The following is a 14,341-nucleotide window of genomic DNA, read 5'->3' on the forward strand; positions in this document are numbered from 1 at the left end:
TATTCCCCCTGCCACCCTGAGGTCAGGTGAGCTCCCCAGTACGCTTGCAGAGAGGAGGAGAAGAGAAATAAATCTAAATATGCTCTAAGGAACAGAAGACAAAGGAGAGGAACCTAAAAAACGAGGCAGAACATATTCTAACCAGGAAAGTCTCCAACCACGAAAATCTACAGAAGGTTGAGCAGGCAAAAAAAGGATATTCATCAAAGAAATAAATGACCTTGAGACTAGTAAAAATACAGGAGTGAAGCCAATTTAATAAAATAGGAAATGCCTTTATCAGAGTTGGCATTTAAAATAATCTCTGAGCGGGGCGTGGTGCTGCACACTCTAATCCCTGTACTGGGGAAGATAATGCAGGAGGGTTGCTATGGCTTTGAGCCTAACTTGAGCTGCACAGTAAGAACCTGTCTCAAAATACCATTAAAATAATAATAATTAAAAAAAAAGAGGTGTAAGGGATATTCTAGGTAAATAGAAGAAACCCTGGTTACAAAAATGTTGGAATTATGGGAAGTCTACTAATTAATTGGCAAATTTAAAGACTGGTTCCTTCTCTCTCAGCTACTATTAGAATACTCAGGTCAGTTATATGTGGAGAAAAAAAAATCATTTTTTTTTTCTACAACCTGTGGCTGGTTGGTTTTACAGACACCACCAGCTTCAAGGGGAGACCACCATTTACCGCCCATCAAAATGGTTCCACTCCTGTTTGTTTTCTGACTCCTGTAGTCTACCTTCCTCAGGACATGGTCTCACTAACTTTCTCAAGCCAAAAGCTTCTGTCTAGTTACCCTCTCATCCAACCATAATCCTGATGATTCTGCCTCCAAAACATCCTAAATCCATCCCTTCTGCCACTCACCTTTGCCCTATCCTGAGTTCTATCCTTCTGGCCAGGAGTCAGTGGTCCCATTGCCAGCCTCCATTTCTGCTCTAATCTTTCTACATGCCATTCCATATCATATTCAACAAATACATTTTGAAATATAAACCAGACCTTTCAACTCCTCCCTTTAAGCCCCCAACAGACTCAGAGATCTTCCCCAGGCCCCCATCCTCAGGACCATCAGTGTTATTTAGCTGACCACTCCTTCGCTACATGTGAGACCTGCCTGCTGTCTTCCTGACGGCTTTGACAGTCGGCCTGCTTGAGATGGCCTTCCCGCAAATCTTAACATAGTTGTTTCCTTCCCTCCCAGCTGGTTTCCTTCCCTGGTTTTCTTTCCTTCGTTTATCTCTTTGATGAAACAGCAGTCCATCTGTTGTCTTTCTATTACCCAGTGCCACCTACACGTGTGTACTTAGGTAACATCCCTGACAGCAGACGCATGCACTCAGCACTCAGAACAACACCCAGCTCCCGGCCGAAGGACCAGACACACAACCACCAGATAAATAAATGAACACCACGGAACCCACTTGTTTCCTGAAAGGAACACTTTCTCCCGGGCTCAGTTTCCTCACGTGTGAAATGAGGCCACAGCATAAGCGATCTCCAGGGCTCCTTTTCGTCTGAGACCGAATAAGCCCTCTAATAGCTGGCTGGGTCAGAGAATCATTTCCACACAGGTACTGAAGGGCTATGTGAACCTCAAGTGTCAATTAGTGTCTGCAAAGGGTGAAACTTCATTAGTCACAGTCAAACCTTGCCAATAAAGGAACTCAGAATAAAGGAAAAGCTAGAAGTCACTCGCCACAGCAAAGCCTGGCCTAGATTGCCTGCGTGCAGGGTTTATTTATATCAGGCCTTTAGATTTTCTTTTATTTGTCTCTTCTGAGTTGGAGCCCCTCAAGTAAATGCAGGCGAACCCGGGATGGAGACAGTTAACTTCAGATGGTTTGCTGTGTTCCTACTCGAGGTAATTCTTTATTGTCAGCAGTACACGATTTTCAACTTCCGTTCATTTTCCCCAATTCTTCCCAAACTAGAAGGGAAGAAATACTCTGATTTTGGCAGAGCTTGCAGCCACATGAATTCAGCTCACTGGGTCCCAGCAAATGGCTGTAGGACAGTGACGGTACAGAAAAACCCTCCTCCTCCAGTGAGAGACTTTGTGAAGATCTGGAAAATGAAGGGACGCCAGCTCTCTTTGAGATCCATAAGAAGCTTGTTCCAAACCAGGCCTGGGGTCCATTTTACTGTACATAGACACACTAGCTTCAGAGCCAAAAGGCATGAAACAATAAACCTTGGGAAAATGTAGAGCTATGATTAAGAAGATACTAAATAAAATGAACCCCAAAGCATTTGTGGAAATTTCGCTGACTCTCCCCTGGACTTGCACAGTCTAGCTACCCCAGGCACTTTAAAATTCCCTTCTAAATACATGCACCCCCTAGAACGTGGAGGTTGCTATTTAGGTATGCTTACCTCCTAGAGGGTCAGCCACCTTTCCCCCAAACCCCAAATACAGGGAAAATGAATCCTTCCTACTGATTAGAATACTCAATAAAAGCTGGGCAGTGGTGGCACACTCCTTTAATCCCAGCAATGGCAGAGGCAAACAGATCTCTGAGTTCGAAGCCAGTCTGGTCTACAGAGCAAATTTCCAGGGCAGCCAAGGCTACACAGAGAAACCCTGTCTGGAAAAAAAAAAAAAACAAAAACAAATAAACAACAACAAAAAAACCTCAATAAAGTCTAATATCGCACTTTTTTTCAAAGTCATTATAGCGCCATGCAAACAAATGATAGATACTACGTCTTTGTTTTGAGAAAGAATATGGATCATAGGGCAGCCCTTGCTGGCCCTGATCTTTGCAATCCTGCTGTTTTAGCCTTCCAAACTTCTAAATATTCTGAATGAACAGTTTTAGTCCACACATTGATTTTTTTAAATAAAAAAATAACATTTTTCATTTTGAAATAGATTCACAGGAAGTTGCAAAATATTCAAAATTATTATACACGTCACACAGCCCCCCCCCATGGTAATATCACAATATCAAAATAGGAAAGCGGCATTGAATGATGCCATTACCATGACCCCTGACCTTACTCGGTTTGGGGGTTTTCACAGGCACTCATGTATTTGTGTATCTGCAGTTCTGCGTGGTTTTATCTCCTGTGTACAGTTGTGCTTCTCGTTACCACCACAAAGCAGCTGAAACAATCAGCTAACAATTTGAGGTTTCTTTGGACTCAGGGGCTCAGCCCCTGCCTAGTTGGACCTGCTGCTTTGGACCCTGTAGGAAGAGCATGCGTGAATAAAGGCACACACCCATGGAGCGGGAAAGGAATCTGGGCCTTTCAGGTCTCCCTGCGGTTGGAAGCCTCCCTTAGAGTTTGTCACTTCAAGTGTCTACTACCCTTCAATAGTGGCACATTAGGGACTAAACCCTTGAAACGAGGGGCATTCAAGATCCACACAGTAGCACCACATGTATACTTATGTTCCCATTGGCACAATCACGCTGCCGGACCACAGGGGAACCTCCGTGTGGTGTCTTTCTGTATTCGCACTCTCCTTGATTGCCTCTGCCTCTTGGGAACCAGCAATGCCTCCATTTTCATTTCAAGAACACCACATAGTTGAATTAAACAACGTATCACCTTTCGAGATGTTTCCCCCCACAGTATAATGCCCTGGAGGTCCTCCTGGGCTGTCACGTATGTCAACAACTCATTCCTTTTTACTGCTGAATAGTAAGTAGTTTGTGGTATCGATGTGCCGGAGTTCTGCCTTTTCTGGTTTGGGGCTAAAACAGCGAAGCTGATTTCAATATCCATTTTCATGTGTTTGTGAGAGCCTGTTTTTATTTTTCTGGAAGAAATGCTGAGGCAATAAAACTGTTGCCTCTCTGGGAAGTACAAATCGAGTTACATAAGAACTTTCCTAGCTGTCTCCCTAAAGTGGCTATGCTCCTACTTTCCCAGGACCTGAGCAATCCAGTTTCTCTGCATTCTCCCCAGCATTTGGTATCACCATCACCACCGTAGCTCATCCGATGGGGAAGTAGACTTGTAGCATGACTTTAATTAGCACATTCTTAATGGCTGCTAATAAGCATCTTTTATGTGCTTCTTTGCCATCTGTAGTCCTCTCTGGTGAAATAGGCTTCCATGCCTTTTGCCCATTTTCAAATTGAGCAGCCTAGTTTTTTTACTATTGACTTTGAAAGGTCTTTGTCAATTGTGTAGTTTACAAATGCTTGCTCTGTCTGAGGCTGGTCTTTCATAGTCTTAAGAAGGTCTGCGCAGCACAGGTTTGAAGTTTGATGCAAAACTCACTTGTCATCTTTGTTATGAATGACATCATTGGTGTCATCTCTGAAAACTTCACAGAGCCCTGAGTGCAAACAAGCCTGCCCTTCCTCCCACCCCATCCGAAGATGTTTTTCTTCCATTCATGAGGACGGTGGGGATGGGGAATGAAGAGGACGACTTGAGGGAGTTGCTTCTCTCCTTCTATCACATGGGTCCTAGGAATCAAACTTGGGTCCTCAGACTTGGCAGCAAGTGCCTTTATCCACTGAGCCATCTTTCCAGCCCTTAAAAATTTTACAGGTTTACCTGGAAGTCCATGATCCATTTTTGGTGACTTGAGATTTCAGGGTCAGATCATGAGAGGTTGGCTCGATCAAGCGCTTGACTATGGGTGCTTTTGCTCCAAGGCAGCTGTTGGAAACGATGCTTTTCTGCCATTGAACAACTTTGCCCCTTTGTCTGATGTCAGGTGGGCAGTTATACTGGCACTGTTGAAGCAGACACTCCAAAGGGCACGTGTGCGCGTACGTTCACAGTAGCCAAAAGGTGAGAATAGCCAAAATGTCCAACAACAAACGAATAACTAAACAAACTACGTTGTATGCATGCAATTGAGTGTTTCGTTTTGTCTATCGAGGTATGTTATTTAAGTGTACATTTTATAACTGGAGAAAAGCAGATCCAGGGTACCCATCTGTGTATTTTTGTCTTTCTTCACAGTCTATGGCATCAGCTGACATCATCTGCAAAATGAAACTAAACTGATGGGATGGGAACATACCACTTTCCCATTTGTCTAGGTCTCTGAGACACTCATCTAATCTATGCCTCATGATTCTGTGCTTTACAGCAGTTCCCCGGTTCAAATCCACCAATGGAGCCATGCTTCGCCAACATAGGGAGAAGCTGGACACTCACTCTGGAACAAGCCTCATACCTAGGGATGCGGCCTTTGCCTCTCTTCTCAGTACTGATGCTCTTGAAAGCATCAGCCAGAACAATCCTGTGCACTCCGAGGAGGCATGGGAAGGAAGAAGTGAAATGACGCAATGTCACTTGACCACAGAAGGAAGAAAGTACTGATCCAGCGGTCTATCTTGAGTGAAAGGTGACAGGCTGTACACTTCCATTTAGAGGGACTACCCATGAGAGATGGCTCCGTGGAGGCAGAACTAAGATTGGTGGTCAAGTGGGGCCAGAAGCAGCCTCCAGATTTCCTTTTGGATGACGAGAATTTGGAACTGGAACAGCTTACGGCACTGTGAGAGCAATGAGTGACACTGAATTGTTCAATCTGAGACATTTGACTTTTTTAATAATGATTTGAATAAATTTGCACAGAGAGACAAGGCCTTGTCCTTCCACTGTAACACTGACTGTGGAACAGTAAGAAAAAATCCGCTCATGTCAAATGCCTGCTTAAAGCCCTCCTCCAGTGGCCTCAGAACACAGCCCCAGAGCCGGTGTCATATGAGGCCCTCGGCTTGCAGCTTCTTCTGCCTCCTTCTCAGCCCCAAATCCTGGTCTCCATCACTGCAGCAAACTTACCTTCCCAACACCAGCCCCACTCCAGCCCTTTGCATGGTGCATCTCACACGTGCTGTTGACTCGTCTTCCTTTCACATAAGACTAAAGGCAAAGACTGTGTCAGGAATAGAGTAGATGCTCCAGATGCTTTTCAAAGCAACACAATTATTAATTCTTTATTCTCTAAGAGATTTGTTGAACCTTTATTTTACGCCACCAGATCCTGCGCTCGGTGTCTCACATTGAAGGCCCAGCAATCACTCTATAAGGCAAAGTCTCTGCCCTCTTGGAGCTTATAATAGAGCAAGAAAATGGAAAGGCAATGATCGTGTGTGTGCGTGTGTGTGTGTTTTCAAGTGGTACTAAAGGATGCAAAGAAAATAAAAGCAAATCAATGAATGAATGAACTCAAGAGCTCAAAATCAAGTAGCTCAGCCCATGCTGCAGAAGCCCGCTGAGCTGCTACAAAGTCACACACTGGTGACTCAGGCCCGTGATCCCAGATACTCAAAAGGTTGAAGCAGGAAGATCACAGGTTCAAGACTTGCTAGGGCTACAAAGTAAATGCAAGTTCCTCCTGGGAAACATAGTAAGACCAGGTTTCAAAATTAAAAACAGGCCAAGGGTTGTGAGTGTATTTCAGTGGTAGTGTGCTTGCTTAGCGTCCATCAAGTCCCTGGTACACACACACACATACTTACATACACACACACACACACACACACACACACACACACTACACACAGATTTACTTAATAACACATAATCCATAAAGGGTTTATAGATCCATTTCAATGCTGCATGTCTAGGACACAGCAAGGTCAGAAAAGGAAATCCATCCTTGTGGAGTGTGCCTGCCAGTGTTAGCACAGGAATATATACTATGTCAGAGGGTCAATAGGCAACCTGTGGGAGAATAAAACAAGAGAGGGGAGAGAAACTCTTGCATATGTGAAAAGCCGGAAGTTAGTTGTTCATGCTGTAACTACTCAGGAAAGAATTAGCAAAAATAAAAAAGGACCATTCTCCTACCTCCCTGGCCATTTCTAGAAGACGCTGATTTCCTCCACCAGTGCAGCAAGATGAAGCTCCCTGAGAAGGTTGGTCTAGAAGACCATGTGGTTATCCTATAAGATTTTAGGAGCTGATTTCAACTCCATCTTTCAGAGGAGTGGAAAGCTGAGCATCCCAGAGAACCACTGCAGTGTTCTGGCCAAAGATCCGAAGTCAGCTCTGAAGGATGAGCAGGAACAAGCATCTCACGAGTGGCCCGCTCACATACACAACCTTGCATGCTCCCAGGCATCTGCCCCAAAACCTATCTTTCTCTTTAGCCAGGATTGGTTCAGTCAATAAATGAACAGCATTGGAAAATAAGAAGCGAGTAAATATTTGAGCAGGGAGGCAAAAGACGTGAGGGGGGAGACGAGTACACAGCAAACAGTCCTGAGGATGCAGGAGGAAGCTCCTGAGGCAGGCCGGACTTCTGATGCGGAAACCCACTTCCAGGATGCAGCAGCACACCTGATCAAAAGCAGGGCTGTGCTATGCTGTGGCTGAGAGAACAGAGAAACAGGAATCCTTGACCAGCCCGCTGGGGCTGAACAGTAGCTTTTTCTAGAACCAAGACAGATAGCTTCTTAGTTCTCAAGTGCTATATACTCTGCATTTTCTTTTAAAGTATATTTCTGGCTAGGTGTGGGGACATGGACTTGCAATCCCAGCACTCAGGAGGCAGAGGCCTGCAAATCTGTGAGTTCAAGGCCAACCTGGTCTACACAGTGAGCTCTAAATCAACCAGAAATATGTAATGAGAGTCTGTCTGAAAAAAAAGTATATTACTATTCATTCATCTCTCCCTGGTCCTAGAAGAATATGAGGGAGTTGTCCAGGACTACAAACCACAATCATATATATATATATATTAAAAAAAAAAAAGAGGAGCTGGAGAGATACACAGCAGTTAAGAGCACTGGACGGTCTTCTAGAAGACATGGGTTCAATTCCAGCACCTATGGGGCAGCTCACAATGGTCTATAATTTCAGTTCCAGAGGACCTGGTATCCCCTCTGGCCTCTGAGGTTACAACCAGACACTCATGCAGTACACAGACATACACACAGGCAAAATACCCATACACATAAAATAAAGTTTAAGAAAAGAAATGAGTCTTTGAATACCCAATATGAAGCGATAAGGGCGGCGGCGCTGCGTTCCCAGCACCCTGGCCGCCTGCTTGGCTAGCTTATGCCCCGAAATAATTACACGGACACTGTATTCATTTAATTACTGCTTGGCCCATTCTCTTCTAGGCTAATTCTCACATATTAATTTAGCCCATTTTTAATCATCTGTGTGTAGCACCCCAAGGTGCGCTTACCGGGGAGATTCTAGCCTATGTCCATCCTGGGTCGGAGCTTCATCCCGGGAGCAGGGCATGGCGTCTCTGCTGAGGCGTCTGCTCTGGAGAGCAGAGCTGTGGAGTCTGACCTCACTTCCTCTTCCTCCCAGCGTTCTGTTCTGTTTACTCCTCCCACCTATCCTCTAACCAATAAAATGGGCCAGGGCAGTTCCTTTATTAGCCAATGACCTTCCTCCATCACCCAATGACCAACATAAAGTCAAGATCTGCCATCACTGTCCACAACACAAAGTTCATCGGGTTGAAAGGAACTAGCTGCTCAAGACATCAAGTGCTGTGCACCCTGAGGATCAGAAGAGCATTTTCCCCTGAAAGCAAAGTAGCAGCCGGTAGCAGGATGAGCAATGCCAGCCATGTCTTCATCAGGTGAGATGGCAGCAGACCCTGGAGCCAAACTGCCTCCACACCTTACACAACCCGTCTGGTCTCAGTTTCTTCTTCCATGCTTGGGAAATGCGCAACCCTGGAGGGTTTTATAAGATAATGGAGGACCTTTCTCACGGTGTCTGGCCTGCAGGAGGACACTGCACACACAGGTGCTGATGCTGTCGCTGGCCTGCTTCTCGGCATGCCAGTACCTCCTGCCTCAGGGCTCTGTATCTACCATCCCCTCTCCTTTCTCACCGCACCATGGTTTTCCTACAGGACATTTAAAACCAAAATGCTTTGGGGATGGGGTGATGGATGGGTCAGTACTAGAGTCCTGATCTAGCACATACGAAGCTCTCAGTTCAATCCTTAGTACTGGCAAAAAGATCTAAGTACAATAGGCAGCCAACCTCCCCGCCCTGACTCACTTTTCTCTATAGCACTTTTCGTACCCCAAGAACCAACTGCTCTACTTTCTTTGTCAAACAAGGCCCAGACCTGAGTAGGCCCCCAGAACTTAGGGTAACTAAAACTCCACGATGCAAGTACCATTCAGGCCATAAAACTCAGCACACAGACAGCACCATGTGCCAAGAGAAAACAAAGACCTAGTCTATCAGAGTCCACAGTTAGGAGAAAATCTCTAAACTTTTTTTGGCTTCTGAAGTTCCACTTCTAGTTAACTGTTCTTGTTAACTGAAGCATGTCAACCCACGGGGTGAGTTTTGTGCTTAAAAGTTCACCCCGAGAAAGGCTCAGAGCTACACGGGGATCCTAAACACCCAATGTAGAAGTAGTCTAGCAAATAAAAGACTTTCTATTGGCTTACACCCACGTCCGTTTGGCCTTCTCTGGTGACTACCCCACATCATCTGCCTTCCTTCGACAGATATTTCTATCTTATCTACTACTCTATTTCTCACAGCTAAAACAGCAGGACAGAGCGGAAGCATCATGGACGAGTGAGTGAATTAGGTAGTCAATCAACAAACTCGCCACTCTGGAGCTGATTACAGGGTCCCTTCACATATTTACAGAAACCAGTCACTCAAAAGATGATCCAGCCAATTTTTCAACCTTTCCGTCCTTTAGAAACAACTCCGAGAGACTTTGGGAGACTCAGAGAGTGTGGTGGTGACAAAGAAATGACGTCTATTTCTGGCGATAGACACCATTTTACTGTCTTCCGGCGAGCTGGAAATCGGTAATTAACCGTCACTTCCTGCAAGGGCGTGGCTAGAAGAATTACTCAGAATGCAGAGGAGTCATTATCAGAACCAAACCACTGCCGTCAATTATGCCAATTAATGTTTTTAAATTTAAATTTTCATCTGTGTTTGTGTTTGTGTGTGTCTCTGGCTTCCTGGAACTCACTATACAGACCAGGCTGGCCTCCAACTCAGAGATCCACCTGTCTGAAATTCCTGAGTGCTGGAGTTAAAGGCATATGCCACCATAGTGGGTTTAAATGTATCATTTTGGTTTTTAAATAAATACAGAAAAGCAAGAAGATTGTGTGTGTTCATGAAGAGCTGACAATTCTCTAAGCAGCTGGTCTGAGCAGATCACAGATTTGGTTTGCAGCTGTCACGACACCAGACAAGGGCAGGGCAGCAGGTACTACGCACCTTGGAGACACTCAGAATGCCAGGCTCCCTAGTGCGAGATGCAGGCACTCAGAAAGGTGCGTGTTCCGGAGAGGTCCCCGGATAGGTAGGGCTCCTGTTTATTAACGAGAGGTACATGCCCACACAGGCCACTGCTGAGAGGTCGTCTTTTCAGCCAGCAAGAGGCAATCTAGCAGAACAGAAAACAGGTTCCAGAAGGGGCATCAAAGGCAGCAGAGTGAGTCAGACTGCAGGTGGAGCTGAGAAACTCACCCTGTCAGTCCCAAGGCCAACCCGTGGGATGAAAGGTGCACCTCTCGGATGGGGCAGCCATTTGTGCCTACCCCTCCCTCGCCAAAGAGCAGGGTCTGAGGAGCTGTGCACTTTCCCATGTGCAAGTATTCAAGCCTGGAATATTTCCCCAAGAAATAAATAAATACGATTTCCAGATGTTCAGAAGGAGAAAATGTAATTATGAAGCTGTACTCAACTGAACAGTCTAGCGCTGTCACCTCTGTGTGAACTGTGGCCAGAACCCAGGGGTCACTGCGGTTCTTGTGTACTATGCATCGCTGGCTGAGAATCAGCAGGGATTTTTGAACTCTGCTGCTGCAAAGCCTCCAAGACCTTCACACCCTTTTAGCTCCCACTGACTAAACCCTTCCCCACAGAAGCCGCCATTCTAGCTTTCTAGTTCCTATTTAAATTCAAGTTCACCCTGCTCTGCTCTTTTAAACATTGGGATTTCTCTCTCATAGCTAGGCTAAGGGTTTTGGTTCTATTGTTTGTTTCTTTGGGGTGGGGGGTAGTATCCACAGAAACAGACACCATTGTGTCTTTAATTAGCAAGCTGAACAACTCACAAAGAGTTCTAAGACGGCCATGACGGCACAGCATACATTTCCGGCAGGAGGATTACCAGTTAGAGGCCAGTGTGGCTCCATAGTAAAACCCCATCTTAGTCTAGATCCCACCATCCTTCATGTGTGTCTGCCTCCCTTCTCTCTCTGTTCCTCTCCCTCATCTATCCAAGCTTCTGCTCCACCCCTACAACTAGAAACTCTATCCCTGTCTGAGCTTTGGAAACTGCCCCTCATCCCCCACTGGATTAGAAATAAACATAGCTTTATGATCCCCTTCACCCTTGGTCTATCCATGCTGGGCACTTACTCCAGATCCAGCCAGTACCCCGGTACCCAAGCTGACATTAGGTAGGTACACAAGGCCCCCGCTGGGCTCATCACAGTTCCAAGCCATCAGGGAGAGACAGCTAGACGCACTATAGTCGTGTTGAGAGTCAGCAGCAGGCACTGGAGCTCTCTGCTGGAGCCCAGCAATAGCACCTGGCAGACAAGCATGGATGAAGGTTCCAGCTCAGCTCACTATCACCTGAGGTGACATTTTGTTTGATCAGGGACAGCGAAATGAACTGAGAATAGAAAAGTGGAGAGGGTTGTAAGCTCCCTGAAGGTAAGAAACGTGTGTCTGATTCATGCTTCATACTTCGGGCATACTAGTGTCTTGACAGGTGGCCCTTGAAATGCTTGTTGAAAAAGTGACCTCTGAGGGAAGTTAAATGAATAAGCTCATTATTCTACTCAGAATGGAAAGCTTGCAAACATGGGGACAGGTGAACAGGGTACACAGGGACTGAGGAGAGAGTTCAGTCCATAAAGTGCTTGCCACTTAAGCACAAATACCTGCATTCCATCCACAGAACCAAAAATTTAAAAAGCCCGGCATGGTGATACTTACTTGTAATCCCAGTGCTAGACAGACAGACCCTTGGGGCTTGCTGGCCGGCCAGTTTAGCCTATTTGGCAGGCTCCAGGTCAATGAGACCCTGTCTCAAAAAACAAGATGGTACCTGAAAGCTGACTTCTGTCCTCCACACACACACACACACACAGAGAGAGAGAGAGAGAGAGAGAGAGAGAGAGAGAGAGAGAGAGAGAGAAGCAGCTTTTATTCTCGATAAGCATACATATAGTTTGAGCACATAGGCAAACACATTTAGATGCTTGTGGGTTGTTTGATCAGCAATATGTATAAAAGCTATGACACACAGACAACAGAGTAATTTATTCTATTGAGAACCTATAGAAAAAACCTGACAGTTGAGCTGGGACTTTAAACAGGCAGTGTTTCAAAAACTGACCTCATTACCAGGACTGAGGGCCAGCCCTAGATTCAGCGAGAGAGCCTAGATTCAGCTCAGTATGATACAATTGCTCACTGCAATCTTCTATCACAAAAGGTCCAAAATCCACCAGAGAAAAGCCCCAGCAGAAGCCAAGGGAAGCAAGTAGTCCAGGGTCTGCAAATGACACATAGCTCAGCCGAAATTTACCTCCTTATTCTCAGGGCTCTTCCAGGGATTCCCACACTGTTGAGTGAACGTTAGGGACCTAGTCTGGCTTTGTGATTTAGAATCCTGAGGAGTCTGGAACATCAGGGAGGGCCCAGAATTCCCTGAGGCTCTTGAGTGACAAGAGTCTCCTGCAGTATTTCCCAGTTCTGTAGGTGACCAGAGAACAAAGGTTCTATGGATACTCAGGCTGGTTTGCACACACGGGTGGTAGACATAAACCAGGGGATTGATTCTCTAACCTGTAGAGAATCTAAGGAATCTACAAATTAACAGACTGAGAAAAGTCCTTATGAGAATCTATATATGACCAGGAAGACGTTGTGGGGACATCAGAAAGCTAGTAAAAGGCCAACTTGTAGGGAAAGGTATCTACTTCCCTAAACAGTGTATTAGTTATGCAAAGCTGAAGAAGACGGAGCTAGGTGCATTGCAAGTTTGGGGCCAGCCAGGGCTATACAGTAAGACAATGTGAGAGGGGAGAGGGAAAAGAGGATGAGGAAGAGAGGAGGGCAAAAGGCCATGCTTGTCAGCGAGTGTCCACCAGTCCCCAGCTATTCTAAGCACTCACACTGTACGTCGAGACAGAGCATGTGCCACCCTTCCCCACCAGGTGCTTCAGCTGGAGCTCTGCTTTGTTCAAATCCCACCTACTCTCCACTAGTCCATCTACAATAGGAAAGAATAGTAGAGACTATTCTTTAGTCCAACTTTGAAAATACGGGTAGGCCCCCATGTTGATGGGTAATAAATTTATGCTACAGTCAAAGACAAATGAAAACCCAGCAAATAGCTTAACAAAACTTGGCAGCTTTCATCAAATAAAAATGTTCTATTAGGAAACAAATTTAGCTAGGGGAGAATTCTCTAGACCTTTAAATATAGCAGCTCCCAGATGTACCGAAGCATCCTTGCAGTAAGCTGTTCCTCACACCTTAATTACTACCCTGAAAAAAAACAAATAAACTCTATATCAGCATAACTTCCAAAAGAAGCAACAACATTTTAGTTAGATCATTTCATCTGCATTATCACTGTGAAGGAGAAAGCTACGAATGTAAGCTAAGCTGCACGGCCATGCTCCACCAGTCACTCAAATGCCAGCAGCAGCACTGACAGCGGTGAGCAATTTTGGGTAAAGATCCAAGCAAAATAAAAGTCTTTACTTGATTTACATAATCATTGCATTCCTAAGATACTCAGTGTCTATATAAAATCTCAATTACTCCATATTTAAACGTAAACAGACTTAGAAAGCAATCTTAATTATATACTGCCACAAGACTTGTCAAGAAGAGCTAAAATCCGGGGGGGGGGGGGGGCAGGAAACAACAGTTGCTTTTATGAGCCTCTTATGGGGATTATATGCCACCCAGCATCTACCTGTGGTTTCCAGGCCAACCACTGTGACAATTCCCATAAAAATGTTCCTCAGGGAACAGTGCTAGGCTTTTGGGAGCTACTGCTTAGGGATTCAGAATGCCTTTAATATGATAAAGTAAGCTGAACAGAGGCAAAGACAAAACTACCTTTTCTTTCTTTAAGCCCAATTCAAAGCAACTTCTTGGAGGACTACTGCTTCACTGAGCAGACTTGGAAAATGTGGGTATAATTTTTGAAAGTGTAGTCAACAATGAAATTATACAGAGTACCAACTGCAGGCAAACAGCAGCCGGAAGAATCTGGAGATTTATTTCCCATGAGTGCCTGTCTCAGTGCACCGGTAATAAAGACGACGAACTAGTTAGGAGGCTGTGGGAGTTGGTGGGAAACCTTTCTAGGGCAACCACACAGACAGCCAGGCTCCAAGGCATTTTGACTATTATTTGGCATCCAGG

At 45.3% G+C, this 14,341-nt stretch overlaps 1 protein-coding gene across 3 annotated transcripts in view; it reads right to left on the minus strand.

Moving 5' to 3' along the window:
• The window catches only part of Nmd3 (NMD3 ribosome export adaptor), an 81,962-nt gene that overhangs the window by 36,375 nt on the left and 31,246 nt on the right, over positions 1-14,341 (minus strand). Inside the window, exon 17 of one of the 3 annotated variants that reach the window (XM_041659117.1) lies at positions 12,088-13,450. The exons of the other annotated variants lie outside the window; for them this stretch is intronic. The gene's annotated coding sequence lies outside the window, so the exon portion shown is untranslated. Of the gene's footprint in view, positions 1-12,087; positions 13,451-14,341 lie in introns of those variants that run through there. 3 annotated transcript variants of the gene reach the window in all.

Source organism: Microtus oregoni, unplaced genomic scaffold (assembly GCF_018167655.1).
Source record: "Microtus oregoni isolate MIOR12 unplaced genomic scaffold, Mior012 000010F_ref0000083, whole genome shotgun sequence".
NCBI lineage: Eukaryota > Metazoa > Chordata > Mammalia > Rodentia > Cricetidae > Microtus > Microtus oregoni.